At 42.4% G+C, this 16,951-nt stretch overlaps 1 pseudogene; it reads right to left on the bottom strand.

The window, feature by feature from the left end:
• Positions 1–3: 3 nt before the first annotated feature.
• LOC118377967 (gastrula zinc finger protein XlCGF57.1-like) lies at positions 4–16,905 on the bottom strand (annotated as a pseudogene).
• Positions 16,906–16,951: the final 46 nt, after the last annotated feature.

Consider the following 16,951-nt stretch of genomic DNA (forward strand, 5'->3'; position numbering starts at 1 on the left):
CCACATGCCTCAGCAGATTCGTCTTCTGAGTGAATCTTTTACCACAGACTGAGCAGCCATGTTGTTTCTCTCCTGTGTGAATTAGTTTGTGCCTCCTTAGGTCCCCTTTCTGATTGAAGCTTTTCCCACAGTCACCACAGCTAAATGCTTTCTCTCCTGTGTGAGTCACTTTGTGCATGGTTAGGTGCCCCTTCCGATTGAAGCTTTTCCCACAGTCACCACAGGTAAATGGTTTCTCTCCTGTGTGAGTCAGATTGTGCATGGTTAAGTGCCCCTTCCGATTGAAGCTTTTCCCGCAGTCATCACAGGTAAAAGGTTTCTCTCCTGTGTGAATCAGTTTGTGCATGGTTAGGTGCCCCTTTCGATTGAAGCTTTTCCCGCAGTCAATACAGCTAAATGGTTTCTCTCCTGTGTGAGTCACTTTGTGCATGTTTAGGTGCCCCATCCGATTGAAGCTTTTCCCGCAGTCACCACAGCTAAATGGTTTCTCTCCTGTGTGAGTCAGTTTATGTTCAGTTAGGCTCATCTTCCGATTGAAGCTTTTCCCACAGTCAACGCAGCTAAATGGTTTCTCTCCTGTGTGAATCCTCATGTGATTGGAAAGGGCCTCCTTTTTTGTTTGAAGGTCATTCCACAAACAGGGCAGATACAGGGTTTACCACTGTGACAGAGTCGGACATGGGCCTTCAGTTTACAGGTGGAGTTGAAACTTTTCTTGCAGAACCGACATTCACTGGGTCTGTTCTTGGTGAGAGTCACATGTCTCTTCAGGTCAGCTTTTTTAGCAAATGTTTCACCACAGTCACGACAGCTGTGACTTTTTCTAGATGTGGTGCTGGGTTTAGAACAGTGTTCCCCCATTGGTGGGTTGGGATCCAATGGTGGGCTGCTGTCAAGTCTTACTGTGTAGCTGCTTACGGCTGAGCAGCGGCTGGAGGCATTGTTTTGATTATCTGGAGGGTCACAGGGAATGTTGAGACCCTTAATGTGGTTCACAGTGACAAAAGGTTTGAGATCCACTGGTTTAGAGTCACTCTCTCTGTTCTCCACAGTCTGGGTTTGGTCCTCCTGATCACATTCACTTTTCACACAGGAAGGAGTGAATATGAACTTCATGATATCAGGCTCTAGACCTTGAAGCTGCTCTTCCTCCTGACTGGTCCTGACTTCCTCCTGTTCCTCTTTAATCTGTTTGGTCTCTGGGTTCTTCTGCCCCAGACTGGGGCTCCACTCCTGCTCACAGTGCTGCTGCTCAGAGGGAACCTCCTCTTCAGAGACAGAGAGCTGCAGGGAGTCTGGAGGGAAGGAGAGGAGGAGCAGAGGTTACCTATACAGCCTGGATACAGAGGTCACCTATACAGCCTGGATACAGAGGTTACCCTGCTATACAGCCTGGTTAGCTATACAGTCTTGATACTAGGGCTGGGCTATATCGAGTTTTTCAAATATATTTTAGGGTGATATGTAACATGCCTGTATCGCAAGAATCGACGTTCTGTTGTAACGTTTTGCAAATGCAGCATCTCACGGTCTCTTTGTCAGCCCAATCATGTCCCAATTGCATGACAAGACGTGCACAGAGGTTATCCACCAATCACAACCCGATACAGCCTTTCACAAATTGTAACCACGCCGGAGCGATAAAATCATCCCTCAAAAGGGCAACAATGTTTTTTCAGTAATATGGAAGTGGTTCGGGTTTAAGAGGTCTGATGTTCAGCAAACGAATGTCCTGTGTAAAAATGTATCGAAAGACGACGAAAAGCAGCAGCACAACCAACCCCTTCAACTGAAACACTCGGTGGAATGGGAGGAATGACCTCCAGGCGCCCGATTCCCAAAACGTCTGATAAAAGACAAACTACCAGCCGCATCCTTTTGAAATGTTATCTCTTCTGAGAAGAAAGGTTTGAGTTGGAAGAAGATAACGGATGCCGTGACCTATTACTACGCAAAATATATCTTTACAGCAGAAAAGACAGGCTTTAAAAAGCTACTAGGTAACACAGTTGACCACAAATATCAGCTGCCAAGCCGCAAGTATTTCACTGAAGAAGCCCTGCTGTGATTATACACTGCTACCCGCGAAAGAGTGACAGAGAAGCTGGCTAGTGTTTCTTATTTTTCCACCTCAGCCGATCTACGGTCGAGCAGAACGTCAGAAACTCTGTACCTAAGTTTGACAGTCCACTACATAAATGACTACTGGAAATGTCAACATGTCTGCCTCCAGACGTCTTTCTTCCCCGATGATCATACGGGTGAAGTAATAGCCCCGGGTCTCAAAGACTCTCTGGCATCGTGGAAGATGAGCCTGACAGCGGGAGCAACGTGATAAAAGCAAATAGTGATACTAGGCCAGCTGTAGGCTAATGTGTTAGTAGCAACAAATAGTGATGTTCAAAAGCAAATGCCAATCCAATAACAAATAGTGATGTAACAAATAGTCAGTGCCAGCTAGTGATGTTCAGGCCAGGTAGGCTAATGTGTTAGTAGTTGTGTCGTTCTGCCAATCCAATAACAAATAGTGATGTTCAGGCCAGCTGTAGGCTAATGTGTTAGTAGTTGTCGTTCTGCCAATCCAATAGCAAATAGTGATGTTCAGGCCAGCTGTAGGCTAATGTGTTAGTAGTTGTGTCGTTCTGCCAATCCAATAACAAATAGTGATGTTCAGGCCAGCTGTAGGCTAATGTGTTAGTAGTTGTGTCGTTCTGCCAATCCAATAACAAATAGTGATGTTCAGGCCAACTGTAGGCTAATGTGTTAGTAGTTGTGTCGTTCTGCCAATCCAATAACAAATAGTGATGTTCAGGCCAGCTGTAGGCTGATGTTCAAGCTGTAGGCTAATGTGTTAGTAGTTGTGTCGTTCTGCCAATCCAATAACAAATAGTGATGTTCAGGCCAGCTGTAGGCTAATGTGTTAGTAGTTGTATAGCAAAGAACCACAGGCAATCCAATTAACAAATTAATGATTTTCAATCAAAATGATTATATATAAACTACACATTCAAACAGCTAGTGGTCAAACATTCATAAACAATAGAATAAACGTGATGGGTTTGTTCATTTGTTTTACACAAATAGGACTTGAGTTGTGTCATTTTAATTTTAATAAAGACAATTCCATGAAGAATGTCTTGACCTTTTTATTTGTTTGGAGAATAAAATGTATTTTTGCCAATGCCCAATAACGAATAGTGATGCCAGGCCAGCTGTTAGGACTGGAATGAGGATGTATTGTATGTTGAGGTCCCTGTTCTGTATCCAGGCTGTTAGGACTGAATGAGGATGTATTGTATGTTGAGGTCCCTGGTAAAAACCTCTGTTATCCAGGCTGTTAGGACTGAATGAGGATGTATTGTATGTTGAGGTCCCTGGTAAAAACCTGTATCCAGGCTGTTATAACTGAATTAATGTAAATTAATATTTTCAATCAAAATGATTATATATAAACCACTGTCAAACAGCTGTTCAAACTGAATAAACAATAGAATGTATGTTGAGGTCCCTTGTAAAAACATTTGTTATCCAGGCTGTTAGGACTGAATGAGGATTTTATTTTAATAAAGAGGTCCCTGGAAAAATGTCTGTATCCTTTTTTTATTTGTTTGGAGAATAAAATGTATTTTTTGAGGTCCCAGGTAAAACCCTGATGCCCAGCAGCTGTTAGACTGAATGAGGATGTATTGTATGTTGAGGTCCCTGGTAAAAACCTCTGTATCCAGGCTGTTAGGACTGAATGAGGATGTATTGTATGTTGAGGTCCCTGGTAAAAACCTCTGTATCCAGGCTGTTAGGACTGAATGAGGATGTATTGTATGTTGAGGTCCCTGGTAAAAACCTCTGTATCCAGGCTGTTAGGACTGAATGAGGATGTATTGTATGTTGAGGTCCCTGGTAAAAACCTCTGTATCCAGGCTGTTAGGACTGAATGAGGATGTATTGTATGTTGAGGTCCCTGGTAAAAACCTCTGTATCCAGGCTGTTAGGACTGAATGAGGATGTATTGTATGTTGAGGTCCCTGGTAAAAACCTCTGTATCCAGGCTGTTAGGACTGAATGAGGATGTATTGTATGTTGAGGTCCCTGGTAAAAACCTCTGTATCCAGGCTGTTAGGACTGAATGAGGATGTATTGTATGTTGAGGTCCCTGGTAAAAACCTCTGTATCCAGGCTGTTAGGACTGAATGAGGATGTATTGTATGTTGAGGTCCCTGGTAAAAACCTCTGTATCCAGGCTGTTAGGACTGAATGAGGATGTATTGTATGTTGAGGTCCCTGGTAAAAACCTCTGTATCCAGGCTGTTAGGACTGAATGAGGATGTATTGTATGTTGAGGTCCCTGGTAAAAACCTATGTATCCAGGCTGTTAGGACTGAATGAGGATGTATTGTATGGTGAAGTCCCTGGTAAAAACCTCTGTATCCAGGCTGTTAGGACTGAATGAGGATGTATTGTATGTTGAGGTCCCTGGTAAAAACCTCTGTATCCAGGCTGTTAGGACTGAATGAGGATGTATTGTATGTTGAGGTCCCTGGTAAAAACCTCTGTATCCAGGCTGTTAGGACTGAATGAGGATGTATTGTATGGTGAGGTCCCTGGTAAAAACCTCTGTATCCAGGCTGTTAGGACTGAATGAGGATGTATTGTATGTTGAGGTCCCTGGTAAAAACCTCTGTATCCAGGCTGTTAGGACTGAATGAGGATGTATTGTATGTTGAGGTCCCTGGTAAAACCTCTGTATCCAGGCTGTTAGGACTGAATGAGGATGTATTGTATGTTGAGGTCCCTGGTAAACACCTCTGTATCCAGGCTGTTAGGACTGAATGAGGATGTATTGTATGTTGAGGTCCCTGGTAAAAACCTCTGTATCCAGGCTGTTAGGACTGAATGAGGATGTATTGTATGTTGAGGTCCCTGGTAAAAACCTCGGTATCCAGGCTGTTAGGACTGAATGAGGATGTATTGTATGTTGAGGTCCCTGGTAAAAACCTCTGTATCCAGGCTGTTAGGACTGAATGAGGATGTATTGTATGTTGAGGTCCCTGGTCTGGAACAGAGGTTGTGTTAAGGACGTGGTCACATGACATGTGATTTCCATCCTACACTGTGTTTGTGACAACATGTACATGGGCCAGACATCCAGATGCTTGAAACCGAGCTGAAGCAAGGATGAAAATAACCTTGTTGCTCGTCTCTTTGTCCGGTGCTCTAACAGCGTGTCTTCTCTTCAATTCCAGGTGGAAGTGTCACCAAGACGACAACCCTTCTGGATATATACTTTACGCCTCCAACTCAATCATCAAGTCTGCAGACGACACAGCGGCCTGATTACCAACAACGACGAGACAGACTACAGGGAGGAGGTGAGGCCCCTGGTGGAGGAGGTGAGGCCCCTGGTGGAGGAGGTGAGGCCCCTGGTGGAGGAGGTGAGGCCCCTGGTGGAGGAGGTGAGGCCCCTGGTGGAGGAGGTGAGGCCCCTGGTGGAGGAGGTGAGGGCCCTGGTGGAGGAGGTGAGGCCCCTGGTGGAGAGGTGTCAGGAAAATAACCTTCCCTCAACATCAACAAAACGAAGCTGATCGTGGACTTCAGGAAACAGCAGAGGGAGCCCCAATCCACATCGACGGGACAGTAGTGGAGAAGGTGGAAAGCTTCAAGTTCCTCGGCGTACACACCACTGACAATCTGAAATGGTCCACCCACACAGACAGTGTGGTGAAGAAGGCGCAATGGGGGACTTGGCCCCTAAGACCCTCTGCACCGCCCACAACCGCAGGGCTCTCCAGAGGGTGAACGGTCCCGGGGCACAATGCCTGCCCTCCAGGACACCTACAGCACCCGATGTCACAGGAAGATGATCAGGACAACAGCCACCCGAGCCACTGCCTGTTCTCCCGCTATCATCCAGAAGGCGAGGTCAGTACAGGTGCATCAAAGCTGGGACCGAGAGACTGAAAAACAGCTTCTATCTCAAGGCCTTCAGACTGTTAAATAGCCACCACTAGCACATAGAGAGGCTGTTGCCAACATACAGAATCAATCTCTAGCCTGTTTAATAATTAATAATATCAATTTAATAAATATCACTACCCAGCTACAACCCAATTATTTAAAAACTATATATAAATAATGTTCCTTTATCAGGACTCTGTCTTTCAAAGGTAATTGATAAAAATCCAAATAACAGATCTTGATTGTAAAGGGTTTAAATACGGTTTCTCAATGAACCATGAACAATTAATGAACATGAACCTGTGGAACGGTCATTAAGACACTAACAGCTTACAGACGGTAGGTAATTAAGGTAACAGTTATGAAAACTTAGGACACTAAAGAGGCATTCCTACTGACTCTGGAAAACACCAAAATAAAGATGCTCTGGGTCCCTGCTCATCTGCGTGAACGTGCCTTAGGCATGCTGCAAGGAGGCATGAGGACTGCAGATGTGGCCAGGGCAATAAATTGCAATGTCTGTACTGTGAGACGCCTAAGACAGCTTACAGGGAGACAGGACGGACAGCTGATTGTCCTCGCAGTGGCAGACCACGTGTAACAACAACTGCACAGGATCGGTACAATCCAAACATCACACCTGTGGGACAGGTACAGGATGGCAACAACAACAGTCAGAGTTACACCAGGAACGCACAATCCCTCCATCAGTGTTCAGACTGTCCGCAACAGGCTGAGAGAGACTGGACTGAGGGCTTGTAGGCCTGTTGTAAGGCAGGTCCTCACCAGACATCACCGTCGCCTATGGGCACAAACCCACCGTCGCTGGACCAGACAGGACTGGCAAAAAGTGCTCAACACTGACAAGTCGCGGTTTTGTCTCACCAGGGTGATGCTCGGATTCACGTTTATCGTCACTCGGGAGTTACTCAACAAAACATCTTCTATCTCAAAGCCAGCAGACTGTTAAACAGCCATCACTAGCCGGCTACCACCCAGTTACTCAACAAATCATCTTCTATCTCAAAGCCAGCAGACTGTTAACTAGCCATCACTAGCCGGCTACCACCCAGTTACTCAACAAAACATCTTCTATCTCAAAGCCATCAGACTGTTAAACAGCCATCACTAGCCAGCTACCACCCAGTTACTCAACCCTGCACCTTAGAGGATGCTGCCCTATGTACATAGACATGGAATCATACTGCCTTACTGGTCACTTTAATAGTGTGTATATATGTGTATATACTGTATTTTAGTCAATGCCACTAACATCGCTCGTCATAATATTTATATATTTCTTCATTCCATTCTTTTACTTTTAGATTTGTGTACTGCTGTGAATTTTTAGACACTACTGCACAGTTGGAGCTCAGAACACAAGCATTTCAATACACTCGCAATAACATCTGCTAAATGTGTATGTGACCAATGTGATTTGAAGTACAGTGAGATCCTTGATGAAAACCTGCTCCAGAGCGCTCAGAACCTCAGAAAGGGGGCGAAGGTTTTAACAGGACTACAACCCTAAGCACACAGCCAAGACAACGCAGGAGTGGCTTCGGGACAAGTCTCTGAATGTCCTTGAGTGGCCCAGCCAGAGCCCGGACTTGAACCCGATCTAACATCTCTGGAGAGACCTGAAAATACCTGTGCAGCAACGCTCCCATCTAACCAGACAGGGCTTGAGAGGATCTGCAGAGAAGAATGGGAGAAACTCCCCAAATACCAGTGTGACAAGCTCATTATGGGGTATTGTGATGTCATTATGGGGTATTGTGATGTCATTATGGGGTATTGTGATGTCATTATGGGGTATTGTGATGTCATTATGGGGTATTGTGATGTCATTATGGGGTATTGTGTGTAGATTGATGAGGAAAAAACGATTTAAATGCATTTTAGAAAAAAGGCTGTAACGTAACAAAATGTGGAAAAAGTCAAGCGGTCTGAATATTTCCTGAAACCACTGAGGTGTTGTGTGTTTACCTCGTCTTTCATTTTGTTGCAGATTGTCGTCTGTATTGTTCTGTCTGAGATTATGGGTTCCTGATACAAACACCTCATTTTGTATTTGTGGAACTACATCTCTATGTTCTGTTCTATCTGACATAACATCAAGTGGCCCTTTGGGTTGGGGGCATAAACACAGCCTTAGTGGCCTCATCTGTCCCACTGTTTGGGGAGATTTGAACGACCGAAAGATAAATTGTAAGATGTACATACGAACCTATTCTACATAGTTTTATCTCCGGTGTGATCCGCAGCAGTCTCCGTAGCAGATCATTCTCTTCCTGGTACTCTCCTACTGCTTTCGCAAATGCCCGGAAATCTCCACAGCAGCAAACGCCGTTAAACGCTCATTTAAAAACTCTTGAAACGACTGTAGTTTAGACATTTTCAGGAGAGTTGGGTGTTCAGCAAGTATGGGATCTTGACGTGGGTCCTCCTGATCACATTCACTTTTCACACAAGGAGGAGTAAATATGAACTCTATGATATCAGGCTCCACCCCTTGAAGCTGCTCTTCCTCCTGACTGGTCCTGACTTCCTCCTGTTCCTCTTTAATCTGTTTGGTCTCTGGGTCCTTCTGCCCCAGACTGGGACTCCACTCCTGCTCACAGTGCTGCTGCTCAGGGGGAACCCCCTCTTCAGAGACAGAGAGCTGCACGGGTTCTGGAGGGACAGAGAAGAGGAGCAGAGGTTACCACAGTCCCCAAATCCAGAACAAATTCAAGAAAGCGATCAGTATTATGAAGAGCCATTGTTGCATCGGACTCCGTTCCATCTGAAATTTCTCAAGTGAACAGAAAACCTGTTTAAAAAACAGATAAAGCAACACCTCTCAACGCGTCTCCCCTATTTGACCTAGATAGTTTTGTGTGTATGTATTGATATATTTATGTAGGCTACGTGTGCCTTTTTAAAATGTTTTCTGTAGTTCTGTCCTTGAGCTGTCCTTGTCTATTAATGTTCTGGATGATGTTATGTTTCGTGTGGACCCCAGGAAGAGTAGCTGCTGCTTTTCCAACAGATAATGGGAATCCTAATAAAATACCAAATTACCACAGTATAAGTCATAACCATAAAACGGTCAAACAGGGAAATGGGTCTAATCTTTTTTCAACCATTTCCCATAGGGGATTTTACAATGACTTTAAATAAGGAGTCTTACCCTGGAATGACGTTTTGATAAACGTGTAAATCTCTCTAGGACAAGATGACTTTTATCAATATATTTGCCTATATTTACCCCCCCCCCCCAAAAATGAAATCCTAATTAGCTGCTAATGTGGCTATCAAAAAGAACTACAAATGCCATGATGATCTACATGAGACTGCAGAATCAAGTAAGAATGTCTGGATTAACTATCGAATGTTATCTAAAATGTAGTAATGAAATAAATAATGAATAAATTGGCTACATTTCCTTAAATTGAACATTCTGTGAACGGTCTTGTGCAAATGTTTAATTGACAAAATACCTGTTAGCAAAGGTGTCTGATAGAGATGATGAGCAGGCGCTGCAGGGATTTGTAGTTTCCAATGATGTCTTATTTTGATGCTAATTAGCATTTTCGAATCAGAGTAAATAAAGACAAAAATCAGTGGAAGGGGAGGCCCATCCTCCACAGTGATTTAAAAAAAAAAAAGTTATCCTTAGATAAAACTATACTAAATATATTCACGTCACCAAATAATTGATTAAAACACACTGTTTTGCAATGAAGGTCTCCAGTAGCCTCAGCAGCACTCTGTAGGATAGCACCATGGTGTAGCTGGAGGACAGCTAGCTTCCATCCTCCTCCGAGTACATTGACTTCAATACAAAACATAGGAGGCTCATGGTTCTCCCCCTCCCCCCCTTCTATAGACTTACACAGTAATTATGAAAACTTCGAGACGACATCATCCAACCTATCAGAGCTCTTGCAGCATGAACTGACATGTTGTCCACCCAATCATAGGATCAGAGAATTTAAACTAGTACTAAAAGCATAAGCTACAGCTAGCTAGCACTGCATAACATGCATGTGGTGAGTAGTTGACTTAAAGAGAGAAAGACAATAGTTGATCACTTTTGAACAAATTAATTTCTTAAATGAAGAGCGAGCCATATTTCACTTCCACTTTGGTGTACAATATCATTCATAGGCTGTTGTAGCGGCCACATGATGGGTATAGGGAAAATGTGAGTATCATGTAGTAACCTAAACCTATCGATATGTTGTAGCGGCCACATGATGGGTATAGGGAAAATGTGAGTATCATGTAGTAACCTAAACCTATCGATATGTTGTAGCGGCCACATGATGGGTATAGGAAAATGTGAGTATCATGTAGTAACCTAAACCTATCGATATGTTGTAGCGACCTCATGATGGGTATAGGGAAAATGTGAGTATCATGTAGTAACCTAAACCTATCGATATGTTGTAGCGACCTCATGATGGGTATAGGGAAAATGTGAGTATCATGTAGTAACCTAAACCTATCGATATGTTGTAGCGACCTCATGATGGGTATAGGGAAAATGTGAGTATCATGTAGTAACCTAAACCTATCGATATGTTGTAGCGACCTCATGATGGGTATAGGGAAAATGTGAGTATCATGTAGTAACCTAAACCTATCGATATGTTGTAGCGACCTCATGATGGGTATAGGGAAAATGTGGTATCATGTAGTAACCTAAACCTATCGATATGTTGTAGCGACCTCATGATGGGTATAGGGAAAATGTGAGTATCATGTAGTAACCTAAACCTATCGATATGTTGTAGCGACCTCATGATGGGTATAGGGAAAATGTGAGTATCATGTAGTAACCTAAACCTATCGATATGTTGTAGCGGCCACATGATGGGTATAGGGAAAATGTGAGTATCATGTAGTAACCTAAACCTATCGATATGTTGTAGCGACCTCATGATGGGTATAGGGAAAATGTGAGTATCATGTAGTAACCTAAACCTATCGATATGTTGTAGCGGCCACATGATGGGTATAGGGAAAATGTGAGTATCATGTAGTAACCTAAACCTATCGATATGTTGTAGCGGCCACATGATGGGTATAGGGAAAATGTGAGTATCATGTAGTAACCTAAACCTATCGATGTTACATTGAGCTGGGCGAATGGAATATGAATGACAGTCATCCAATATGCTAATAGAAATAAGGCCAGTGCTCATAAAAAACCAGCCCCGACCGCCACTGAAGAAAACATTGCTAAAAGTCACCTTGTCTGAGAGAGATATACATGGTTATCAAACCGTCACACCGGGGTAAGCCAACATGAAACGCAGTACAAATGTTAAGTGTTCTAAAATCCCCTATGGGAAAAATGAATGGTGGGAAAACGATTGGAACCCTGTTTGAGCGCAAGGTTTTATGGGTATTATTACACCCCCACTGTGGGACTCTATACAGGCTTTAGACATCAGGGTTGTGGTCTATTATTTCAATTTAAGACAGTAAATTCAAGACTAGGTTAACTATAATGCCAATTCAATCATTAAAAACTAGAATCCATTTTCAATTACTTCTCAGTAATTGGAGCGAAGCTATAATTTTTTTATTTATAAATTAAAACCCACTTCCTGTTTTTATGACAATGTTTTTATTCATGCACGGTAGGTTTAAAAACAACTTCTTAAACGTGTATGAAGTGGTGATCAGTTAACAGTTTATCAATAAAGTATAACTATAGCTAGCTATCAGTATCTACATACGAACCTATTCTACATAGTTGTATCTCTGGTGTCCTCCGCAGCAGTCTCCGTAGCCGATCATTCTCCTCCTGGTACTCCACTACCGTTTTCTCAACTGCACCAAAAATATCCACAGCAGCCTCCGATAAACGCTCATTTAAAAACACACACAAACTCTGTAGTTTAGACATTTTAATAAAATTAGAGATGGGTAGCCTGTTTAGTTTAGTAAGTATGTCTTTCTTTACTGCAGACAAGGAACAATAACAACTCGTTTCCAATCCTACTTCCCGGTTCTAGTCAAGGAATCTTGGGACGTTCTTTGTTCTAGTTGGTGACGAACCCAGAAACACAACAGCGCCACCAGCTGGATGGGAGTTTACTGTGCAAGGCAGCCTGCAGACCAGTAATAAAGGAAAACGACGACTACATGCAGACAAATAGTGGTTATCATAAGTATTGGAAGATTTGGGAGAATCAATTCTTCCTCAGGAGTCAACAGTTTATCATTACTCCATACAAGATTAAATCAACATGATGAATGAGCAGCATTAGGTCAGAATTTATGAGAAATACTCTTGGAAATACTCTTGGATAAATGCAAGGATACCTTTTCTGGAATTGTTTTCCATTTCATGTATCAATTACATCAGCCTGACCTAAATCAAATGACCAGATATTGCTGTTTCTAATTAAGGGAAAAATTAAACAGACGTTGAACAGCAGAACTGTGAATTTCCTAAAATACTCTGTACTGTTTGATCATTTCCTCGTCATTCAAATCAAATCAAACTTTATTTACATACGTTGTTTTACAACATTAAGTCCATGGTACAGTATATGTATTTATCTGAGACCCACAGTATGAATGGTCTGGAGTTTACTCTCCTTTCCTAAGAGTGTTGTTCACATTGTCTTTTTATTCTTCTGACTGAAGGTGATATTTCTGTGGTCTGTTTTTCTCTCTTTGTGGATATTATCTATACTGTATGCTCAGGGTTGGGTGGGTTCCTTTCTAAATGTAATCTGTTACAGTTACTAGTTACCTGTACAAAATTGTAATCAGTAGTGTAACTTTTGGATTACCCCAAACTCAGTAACGTAATCTGATTACATTTAGTTACTTTTAGATTACTTCCCCCTTAAGAGGCATTAGAATAATACAAAAACATGTATGTTACCAATTGAATGACATTTATTGCAGAATAAATCAATGTTAAAGTTTACATAGCAGGTGGATTGTATTTATCATCATTAGTCATTTAGGTCAACATTGGATCATTCAGAGATCCTCACTGAACTTCTGGAGAGAGTTTGCTGCACTGAAAGTAAAGGGGCTAAATCATTTTGCACGCCCAATTTTTCAGTTTTTGACTTGTTAAAAAAGTTTGAAATATCCAATAAATGTCGTTCCACTTCATGATTGTGTCCCACTTGTTGTTGATTCTTCACAAAAAAAATACAGTTTTATATCTTTATGTTTGAAGCCTGAAATGTGGCAAAAGGTCGCAAAGTTCAAGGAGGCCGAATACTTTCGCAAGGCACTGTATATATATATATATATGGATGTTAAATTTTACTGTATGGGTTGGTTATATAGGCTTCCTCTAGCCCATTACTTTCTACTAGATATAATAATATGATTCAATTATATATTTATATTAAAAACCAAAGTCTATCAGAATTCCAGTCATTCCTATAAATGTTATACCCCTTGATCTTCAAGAACAGGACTTGGAAATATGGAAGAATATATTATCCAAATGGTTTTAACCTGAGCATAACCCCCACAACTAAGGACTTATTAGCCAGCCTTACTCTGTTGTTTATGATTTTGTTGTCACGGAGGACTGATTGGGCTCGTTGATTCGAGTTGAAGAAGAAAATGCTGCCCTCATGGAATGGCAGGCTTTGAGCACCACTGAAAAGTGCTATTTACATGTGAAAAATGAATGCCATGTGCTGCATTTGTTATAGGCCTATTGTTTACCTTTTTGTAGTGGACACTTTAATATCTTGATAATATGCAGCTGTTTAAAGCCCCCCCCCCCCCACAGACGATCCCACAGGAAGGTCCGGGGCTGGCATGGTCACACGTTGTTCTGAGGCCGGTTGCACTCATTGCCATAATCTTCAAAAACAACGCTGGAGGCAGCTCAACTTTTAATTATCTGGCAAAAATTGAGATATCTGTGGCATTGTTCTTTGTGTGACAAAACTTCATATTTTAAAGTGGCGTTTTTGTCCCCGGCACAAGGTGCACCTGTGTAATGATCGTGCTGTTTTATTCAGCTTCTTGATAGGCCACACCTATCAGGTGGATGGATTATATTGACAAAGGAGAAATGCTCACTAACAGGGATGTAAACAAATTTGTGCACAACATTTGAGAGAAATAAGCTTTTTGTGCATATGGAACATTTCTGGGATATTTTATTTCAGTGCATGAAACAACACTGAATTTATATTTTTGTTCAGTATATATGGCTGTGGTCCAGTGCTTTATTTTCTACAATACTGTCCATCAACAGGCGGGAGGTAGCTTAGGTAGCTTAGCGTTTTAGAGGCAAACGGAGGGTTCCAATCCCAAGAAGTGAGAGGTTGCTGCTATCAAATCCGAGATGCCATACCTGCTGTCCTGCCCTTAACCCCCCCACAACAACTGCTTCACAGGAGTCATAGTATGGCAGCCCCCTGCTCCAACCTCCTATATACAACGCATTCAGAAATTATTCAGAACCCTCGTCTTTTCCACATTGTGACGTTACAGCATTATTCTAAAGTGAATTAAATATGTTTTCCCCTTCATCAATCTACACACAATACCCCATGGTGACATCACAATACTCCATGATGACATCACAATACCCCATGATGACATCGCAATACCCCAGATGACATCACAATACCCCATAATAAAAAAGCAAAAACAGGTTTTTAGACATTTTAGCAAATTGATTACAAGTAAATGGAAATATCACATTTACATAAGTATTCAGACCCTTTACTCAGTACTTTGTTGAAGCACCTTTGGCAGCGATTACAGCCTTGAGTCTTCTTGGATATATAGGTACAAGCTTTGCACACCTGTATTTTGGGAGTTTATCCCATTCTTCTCTGAAGATCCTCTCAAGCTCTGTCAGGTTGGATGGGACCGTCGCTGCACAGCTATTTTCAGGTCTCTCCAGAGATGTTAGATCGGGTTCAAGTCTAGGCTTTGGCTGGGCCACTCAAGGACATTTGGAGACTTGTCCCGAAGCCACTCCTGCGTTATCTTGGCTGAGTGCTTAGGGTCGTTGTCCTGTTGGAAGGTGAACCTTCGCCCCAGTCTGAGATTGTGAGCGTTCTGGATTAAGTTTTCATTAAGGATCTCTGTATTTTGCTCCGTTCATCTTTCCCTTGATCCTTGATCCCAGTCACTGCCTCTGCAAAACATCCCCACAGCATGATGCTGCCACCACCATGCTTCACCGTAGCGATGGTTCCAGATTTCCTCCAGACGTGACGCTTGACATTCATGCCGAAGATATCAATATCTGTTTCATCAGACCAGAGAATCTTGTTTCTCATGGTTTGAGAGTCCTTTAGGTGCCTTTTGGCAAACTCCAAACGGGCCGTCATGTGCCTTTTACTGAGGAGTGGCTTCCATCTGGCCACTCTACCATAAAGGCCTGATTGGTGGAGTGCTGCAGAGATGGTTGTCCTTCTGAAAGGTTCTCTCATCTCCACAAAGGAACTCTGGAACTCTGTCAGACACAAAGGAACTCTGGAACTCTGTCAGAGTGACCATCGGGTTCTTGGTCACCTCGCTGACCAAGGTCCTTCTCCCCCGATTGGTCAGTCTGGCCAGGGGTCCAGCTCTAGGAAGAGTCTTGGTGGTTCCAAACTTATTCCATTTAAGAATGATGGAGGCCACTGTGTTCTTGGGGAGCTTCAATGCTGCTACTTGTTTTTGTACCCTTCCCCAGATCTGTGCCTCGACACAATCCTTTCTCGGAGCTCTACGGACAATTCCTTCGACCTCATGGCTTGGTTTTTGCTCTGACATGCACTGTCATCTGTGGGACCTTAAATAGACAGGTGTGTGCCTTTCCAAATCATGTCCAATCAATTGAATTTACCACAGGTGGACTCCAGTCAAAGTTGTAGTAACATCTCAAGGATGATCAATTGAAACAGGATGCACCTGAGCTCAATTTCGAGTCTCCTCATAGCAAAGGGTCTGAATACTTACGTAAATACGGTATCTGTTTTTTATTTTTAATGAATTTAAAAAAATAATAATAATATTTAAGTTAAAAAAAATATATATATATATTGTTTTGCTTTGTCATTATGGGGTATCGTGTGTAGGGGAGATTGATAAGTAAAAGGTTAAGGGGTCTGAATACTTTCTGAATGCGTCTCTTTAGGAGGGGTTGAAGCAGGAGTTGAATTTGGAACTGCACAATTGGACAATAAAGGAATCTTAATCTGTAGGGTTTGATCATCATTCAAACCAAAGAAATGTGTTTTACAAAAGTAAATCCAAGGCCGGCTCCTGCCTTTTGGGGCCCTGAGAGATTTGGTTGGGGTGCCCCCCACCTCGCGGTAAAACATGACTACCCCTCTGATGGTGAAGAGAAATGTATGTTTTAAAAATAATTTCCTGCTATTCTACACATTTTGTCATTTTTTATTTAACCTTTATTTAAGGTTAGTCGGTTAAGAACAAATTCTTATTTGCAATTACGGCCTAGGAACAGTGGGTTAACTGCCTTGTCAGCTCAGGGATTCGATCTAGCAACCTTTCGGTTACTGGCCCAAGGCTACCTGCCACCCCCCTGCCGTAATGACTTATTCCATGTTAATATGGGCCCCTGGGCACATTCCCTGCCTGGTCGGTATTCAGCAGTGATTACTAGATAGTCTAGCCAGCTAACTTCCAATCTAAAATTGCTAATTGAGTGACTGTCAGTGACAAACAACCTGCTGATCCAAATGTCTAAATTGGACCTGGTGTATTCTACTATTCTGAGTCTTAATAGTAAGTTGAGACCCAAACTGAGCTCCTAAGATATTGTCAAACCACGTCAAGAGGCAGTTAATGAACTGGGAGTATCTGGAGATGGACTTGACCTCCAGGCAAGCAACCAGAGCCATGTCATCTGCATATTTGATGAGGGCCATATCGCTGTTGCTTCCTAACAAACAATCTCTTTGTCCTAATGTTCTTTCCTCTTTCAGTTTCTGTCCTATTTTCTTCCTTTGTGGATTTTATCCACATGCCTCAGCAGATGAGACTT

The sequence above is a fragment of the Oncorhynchus keta genome, unplaced genomic scaffold (genome assembly GCF_023373465.1).
Source record: "Oncorhynchus keta strain PuntledgeMale-10-30-2019 unplaced genomic scaffold, Oket_V2 Un_contig_3269_pilon_pilon, whole genome shotgun sequence".
NCBI lineage: Eukaryota > Metazoa > Chordata > Actinopteri > Salmoniformes > Salmonidae > Oncorhynchus > Oncorhynchus keta.